Source organism: Dermacentor andersoni, chromosome 6, assembly GCF_023375885.2.
Source record: "Dermacentor andersoni chromosome 6, qqDerAnde1_hic_scaffold, whole genome shotgun sequence".
Lineage (NCBI taxonomy): Eukaryota > Metazoa > Arthropoda > Arachnida > Ixodida > Ixodidae > Dermacentor > Dermacentor andersoni.
Window position 1 is genome coordinate 39,404,115 of NC_092819.1, and position 7,676 is coordinate 39,411,790.

Below are 7,676 nucleotides of genomic sequence, written 5' to 3' on the forward strand. Positions count from 1 at the left end.
TTCTCGACATAGCTTGGATATTGTTGCTCAAAAACAGTTCATAGTTCAGCATAAAGCTTGCTCATTGAGTAAGGGAAACATTAGGCCATGTTTTTGTTTATACTTCTGTGAATCTGGAAGCAAAGTATTATCGGGTAAAAACAGGAAACAGCACACGCACTATACAGAGTGTTGAAGTATTGCAGTACTTGCTTTCCGTTACGTTTTTAGACATTTAGATGAATGTGTGAATTCGATGTAACGTTAGAAATTTTATCCAAAGCATTTTCTAACAGTTGTGGTATAGTTAAAGCGTTCCTCAATAGTACGGGTAGTTCTTGTAGCTCTGTGTAAGCACACACAGGATCGACAAAGCGTTTACCACTCTCTGTGGCTGTAACATGTTCCAGAAATCTAGGCGTTTGTTACATTTGCGCTAAATGCGGGTCAGGTTCCAAAAAGACAATTCAGAAAATGCACACGTTCCTTTCTTTGTAGCGCCAGCTTCGTCAGTGCGTATCCGGGCTCGGCCCTTCAAGAACGGCGTACCCGCCAGCGTAGAGTGCGAGGTACTGGGTTCAAGACCTACTCCCCTCGTCACGTGGTACGTCGGCGGCGAAGGTCCTCTGGACGCGACGTTCACCCACGTGCAAGACGACGCCGATGTTGCCACCAGTGTGCTGACGTTGACGCTGTTTGCCAAGGACCGTGGCAAGACGATCATGTGTGTCGTCGCTCACCCGGTGACCAAGGACCGGCTGAACGCCAGCTTCGTTGTGGACGTTCACTGTGAGATTTCTATGTTATCTGTATACCTGTGTGATCGCAACTTTATCCGCACTCTAACTATGAGGAAATCTGTAAAACGTTTGCGCGGAATGCAGTTGGAAGGAAACCATGAAATTTGAGTTCCCACGTAGAATTGGCAGAATGAGTAGACTTTACAACAAAGGAAGTTCGAAAGGCCATCCTGGGCAGGTTCGGGCTAACCTGTTTCTCAGAACAAAAGAAAGCAAATAAACTAATAAAAGTTAATAAGGAGGAGAAGAGGAAGTGATCTTGCTTACACATCGCGCTGTTGGAACATGTAAAACTAACCGTTAGGCGTTTAAATAATATGGAGACTTGAAGCGATCGACAGTGGTCGAGCGAGGGATGTTTCAGACTAGAGCCAGCGTTTCGATAACGAGACTCCTCTTCAACTCTTGTTCGACCGCTGTCGACAAGCTTGTACCCTGCGAGATTAGCATATAAAGCACTCGGTAAGCTGCAATCGAAAACTGACCCCACTCATCCCGCGATAACCTTCCTACAATAACTTTGATATATAGTACCATAGCCGCAACTTGTGATTTGGAGCATTACATTGAAGCAGCAGACACGTATTTTCTCTATAACTATAGCTCCAACGACAAGCGCGTAAATGATAAGCAACCGGTCATTTATTAGGTATTGCGCATCGAGCTCAGAGTATGGACTGCGATTCTGGTTTATAAATCATATAGCATTTGGCAAGTTTCTCATTTCGGTGAGTTCTGGTGTGCACGGCTAGTTTGTCTACTGGTGACCTTCTTGCGGGCACACGCCCGCTTTCTATCTTGTTCATTTTCCTGCACACACTTTCAATGTGTTTTAGCATTCTTTCGAAACTAACCTCGAGCTCTTGTAAATGTCTAACCCGTTTTCGTATCCCGATATCTAAGATAGTGCAATAAAACACAACGGTAGAAACCGCACGGTGGTAAGGTACTATCGTGGGGCACGTAGCACTAGTAGTACCGGTATACCGTTGCTATACACTGGTATTGTGCGGTACCTGCGAGGTGGCACGGTGGTAATGGATGTGTTCTCGCATTCTTCCCTCGTGGCAGTTTGCGTTTTGGTACTGTGTCGCTAAGACGATGCGCCTCTGGTCGAAGATGCTGCGCCCAGAGGCGGTCGCAGATGCTTGCACGGAGTTCCGAACTAATAATTGAGGAAGTGGCGCTCGCAATTCGAAGGTTGGCTCCCAAGTACGGATCAGGGATGATGGTAAGGGGAGAGCAACGCATAACACATAGTGCAACGCAGTGCCACAAAAAACCATCTCCCAATGCACGCTAAACGAATTCTTGGATAGCAACCGGGATGTGTTCTTCATCAACTTTCGCCAGGCCAAAGGCACGCCGTATCGAGGGACTGGGGTACGATTTTTACCATCTGGGGCTCTTTAACGCGAACCTAAATTTAAGTACACGAGCGTTTTTGCCTTTCACCCGCATTGAACTTCGGCAGCCATGGTGGGAATCAAAACTTCGACCTCTAGCTCAGTAGCGCAACGCCATAGAAAGTGGGCTACCGCAGTGGGTTTAAAAGACAGTTGAAGTGAAAGAGCGACAGTCAATCATTCGCCACTTGAGACAAATTTGTTCGAAAAGTAACGAGAGCGGCAGTCTTTTCATTCACTCTCGCTTTGCATCGCAGACAAGCCCTCGCTTCAACTAACTGTCAACGCCACGAGAATTGATTCTGGAGAGGACCTCTTCATGGAATGCGAAGTGGACGCCAACCCTCCGGCGAGGGAAGTGAGCTGGCATCTCAGTGGCCGCCTCTTCAGTATCAGCGAAGCGCCTGGCGTCCCGACCGCTTCGATTCCATTCACCAGGGCGCACCTGGATCGCTCAGACTCGGGGAGCTACCAGTGCCGCGCATGGAACAGTTGCGGCGCGTCAGTGAGCAACTTGGTTGCCGTCACTGTTACCGGTACGAAAAAAAAATCTGTTTTTTTATTAGCATAACAGATCCGTTTATATTGCTAGAAGAAAGGCTCAGGCTGTCCAAAAGAAGAACATGCCCGATTATTTTGTTGCACATGAGCTCTAATGCCCATTTTGCCTATCTCCTAACCTACATTTTCTAGTTCTTGGAGGCGTATTGAGCAACTCGAAGAATCTCAGTAGAAAAACAATAGCATTGACAACTCACTTCGTTGGCAAAAGTGAGATGCCTTTCAATCATTGTTTTTTTATACAGGGATGATGGAAGATGGTGACAATAGTGATAGTAAAGCGAAAAGGCGGGGAAGCAAAGAATGGTTAGACAGTTAGGATGGCGGCAAGAAACATGAAGCTAAAAACAAAAGATACAACATAAACCGCGTGCCATGCACACAATAGAGCGTCGAACTACATCGTCAATCATAGTCTCACGCTCCACCAGTCTCCAGGAAGTGCATAACTCTTTTATGTTACTAGCAACAGGCGCTTGTCACCAGGGCGCCAAAATCATTTCTTCCGCGAAGAGACTGCTTCGACGGACTTACTCTTATGTGGTGTGTAGCGCAAACAACGCACACAAGGCTACAGGGAATACGAACGCATTGCCCAACTGTCAACACTGCATAGATTACATCCCAGCAAAACCATCTGTCACAGGCTGCTACCCAGAAGGAGGCAGATTTCGCTGGGATGTAATCTACATGATGTGTTGTTTTTTCCTTTTTGACTCCTGTCCCACTGCGGTATATATGTCTTGACCACGTGCGTTAATGATGACGACGATGGTTTCTTGAACAACGCCGCGACCCCGCTGTGCGGGACATGGTAGGAACCAGGTACTATTTTAATAATGAAAAAGCATTTAAATTAAAGTGTGAAAGAAGCCGAGCATAAACAAAATGAAATAAACATTTGGTTGCCTTTTGTATTCGAATTCTCTGTCGCCTTGCGTGCTACGTTTACGTTATAGGTCACATAATATAATGTCGACTATACCCGATCAGTTTGTCCTTAATTTTATGCCTAGCAGGCAGATTAGCGGTCACTTGATGACTCCTCCGGTAGAAGGAGACCAATATATTCTGAATAAAGTGTCCATACCTTCAATTTCATACGTATTGTGAAGCATGTAGCGACCTCTAATTGCATAGGAACAATAAAATTCGACACGCAGACAAGGACCAGAGGTGAAGGGACACGGACAAGCGCAACCTCTCAAACCCGATCCTTCGTAGTTGAAACTCCGATCAAGTCAACTCCAGTCGTTCGAGATATTAACGTACTAGGCAGAAGCACAGATACCACAGCTCGAGAAGCAATGGAAGCCTCCTATATTGCATGAAGAGGTAGCGCATGCCTGACCAACAAGTCGGTTTATGTGCAAGAAAGCAAGAAAATGTACTTGCGGGGCCAGTTGTAACGTTTTTATTGTTTCGTTTTGCGACTTGTGCTGAATTATTGCGCGCGCTGTAGTACGTGGTTATATAAATGTGAGTTTGACGAAAACGAATTTAGTTGAAAGTTTGAGCTTCTTCGTGTCCCTTGACGTGTCGCGTCCTTGTCGGCGTTGCCCGTTTTATTCTTCCTAAGCATTATGAACGAACTTGCTCTATAATATGTTGGCGATGGCCGTCGCGAAACTGCGCCATGACGAAAAATGGCCGACGCCGCAAAGAGTTAAAAGGTGCCAGAAAGCATTCGGATGAACATCACATTTCTCAGAGCGATTCCCCTAAACAAAGTAAATTAGTGGCTTTGAAAAGAAAATGTGCTGCGTTTCGGTCTCTAGAGGGGAATCGAGCCCGGACCTCCGCGGTGCGAGACGAGTACGCTCCCCTGTAGCCACGGCTGCTCCACATTTCCGGCTTACTAAAGGTGTGCCTAGTGCGTGCCTGATTGCACACGTCACGTCGCAGCCGTCTCGATGACTAGTGCTTGCGTCATTGGGAGGCACACGTGACGGGTGCCGAGGATGTGGCGCCACGTCATGAGGGTATAGATTGAACGCGTTGATGACGTTCCGAAGTCTACAAACGGTACAACGCCTTCGCATTTCCCGACGTAAGCAGTCAGGCGTCTGTCGAATATTAAGTTTAGTAACTGTTGTCGCGCCAGGTATTGCTGCGCGGAAAAGCTGGCGCGCGCACTCTGCGCATTGACGTCACAGTCGGAGCGGCGGCGGCAACGGCTGTCGGCGGCGAGCTATGGAGGAGAGCGCACATGCACTTTCGGCTCGCGAGGACGGCCGCGCAAGTACGCCTCTGCGGAAAAAGCATGCGCCGCATTGCCTTAGTGAGATGTTGCCTTAGTGCCACACTTGTACTTCCCATTGCGGCTCGCTATTCCTCGCGAGAAGTCTATTCACGGATTGTATAACTTAACGCATTACCAATGTCTCACGAAGAAGTCTAACCCCGATTGTATACCTTCATGTACTAGCAAATGTGCAGCAGGCTTTCGCCTTCTTGTGTTACAAGAGTGCAACACCTGCCGAACTTTATTGGACTCTAATTGCGTGCAGCAAGTGAACAGCCATAACGACTGCAAGTATTATGTACATATGAATATGATAGAATCAGTCTGATGGATACAGTATCCCAAAGACACTATAGTGTCTTTCAACAGGAAATACAATGCTTTTATAACGTGGTGGACAAGGTCGCAAATCTACCAACCAAAAAGAAAGGGAGGAGAGCTACTGCAATTGTGCTGTACATAGGCGTGAAAGGATGCTGAAACGCTATGCTAAAGCAGATACCTAATATGCGACAATTATTATTTTTCTCTCTTTCTGCAGGAGCGGATGGCTTGTCGACGCTACTCACGGCTGACTTTCAAGTGATCGCACTCTCTGCTCTTGCATCAATAACATCGCAAGTCAAGAGTTTTTGATGCGAATCAATCACCAAACAAAGACTTTCACTTTTTAGTTTTCAGAGGTTCAAGTTACGCCATAATATAGAGTAGAGAAAGGGCAAACTAAAAAGCAACAACAATCTTGAATAAATAGGGTGGTTCGTAGAATCAAGAAAACATACGTAACTAGCAAACTCGAACGCGCGTACAAAGAAAGAAGCCAAACAGTCCTCTTGTAACGCCATAATAGAGAGTTAAGGAGACAACAACTTTAAGCGCGTACTGCGGTTCGTACAAGCGAGAATTCGTACATATTCGGAGGATCTAACTTCAATGTGAGCGCATAAAAGAAGTCAAACAGTTTCCTTGTAATCCGAGCAATCACGCTATTGCATGGCGAGAAAAAAAGAAAAAGATTGAGAGGAAGCTTCTTCTGAAAAATAAACATGAATAAACACCGCACTTCAAGTTGTTTGAGAGGGGTCATCGAGCAAATAGTGCAAGTCGTCGAAGTTTGTCTAAATCCCGTAGTTTTGGCCGTCATTTCATTCCTACGAAAGTTGATCCCCTCTTCCACCGGATTCCCGAAGCATTCTGTAGAAGAGGATCCTCCTATCGTCCATCGTGGGTATTTGCGGCAACCAGAAGCTTAGAGTGACATTACTGCGTCGTTTGCGAGTTGTCAGGTTCCAGAACTTCGAATGCGACGGGTATTCGGTAGAAATCCAATCGGCGTACGCAGATTCAGGAAAAGGAGGACGCCCGTCCTCGTCCGGCCATGAGATCCGAGACCTATTCGAGCTCTCTCGATGAGCGTAATCGCTCGGAAATTTGTCCACTACCGTCTGAGTCCGAGCTTCGATTGTCTCAGAATTCCAGTTTGTCATTTCGCTAGAACCGAGAACTGCTAAGGTAGGTATGATGAACGAGTTCGCCGACAAATTTGTAGCCAACAACATCGCTTCTGAGGAGTTGTGTGTCGAGGTTGAGTCGACGCTGGCGTTTTCGGTACCTTTGATGAGCGTACGATCGACAGGGGCGTCTGTGTTACCGTCGCTGTCCAAGCCAAGAGCCAGCGGCAAGTCAAATTGCTGGCTGTCCGGCATATTTAGGCTTAAGTTCCCATGATAACTTGTCCTAAGGTGTAAACTTGTACAATTTTTAAGTAGCATGTGCTCGTTGAAGTAAGGTAGCAGACGGTGTGTAGATTGCCTCCTCGATGCCGTAGCTTGAGCGCCGGGGGTTAAACCAACGCCCAGTAACCAGTCCAAGGCGAACCCAGCAGTGTTATGTGAACTCTCTGGCGAAGGCAATTCGAAATCTAGAAGACCGTCACCGACACCGACTTCGCCGAAGGTTTCTGTGACGTCGAAGAACGGGTTCCTGGTTGTACCATCATCGGAGATTACTGGTTCAGACGAGTTTGTATCATTCGAGTCAGCAGGGCTTGATTCCACCGCTCGCCGAGCCTTGAGACTGCCGATCCCTGAAAAACGAAACAGACTTGAGCTTTCTAGGAATATGTAGATTTTTCCCCCTTTTTTCCCAAGGAGGAAGCTTTAACTTGGGCATAACTCTGATCCCGCATTAATCTTATGTCAAACACTAAAATGTTGTTGTCCGGAAACTGTTGTCCGGATTACTAAAAAGAAGTAACATAGGTAATGGAGCAGAACGTTTACTTCCTTTTTCTCTTTCTTCATTTTTTTTGTGCTCGTTTTATTCGGTTGCCCAATCCCACAGAAAAATAAATATACTTGCCCGGGCTTGAGCAGTGATGTTCAAGCCTGTGCTGAAAATACGGAAGTGTACATAATCTATGTGTAGGTAAATACGTATGGTAAACATGTATGTATGTATGTATGTATGTATGTATGTATGTATGTATGTATGTATGTATGTATGTATGTATGTATGTATGTATGTATGTATGTATGTATGTATGTATGTATGTATGTATGTATGTATGTATGTATGTATGTATGTATGTATGTATGTATAAGTTGATGACTGCTACGCTAAATAGTTAACAGAGGAGAGTTATGGCTACCCAGAACAATAACTAATTACATCGTACTTGCAGCT

At 46.0% G+C, this 7,676-nt stretch overlaps 1 long non-coding RNA gene across 1 annotated transcript; it reads left to right on the plus strand.

Annotated features, from left to right (window-relative positions):
• Window positions 1-2,448: 2,448 nt before the first annotated feature.
• On the plus strand, window positions 2,449-7,356 carry LOC140218731 (uncharacterized). The gene is made up of 2 exons (XR_011894906.1): window positions 2,449-2,721; window positions 5,533-7,356. It is a non-coding gene; the product is annotated as an uncharacterized lncRNA (long non-coding RNA).
• The last annotated feature ends 320 nt before the right edge of the window (window positions 7,357-7,676 follow it).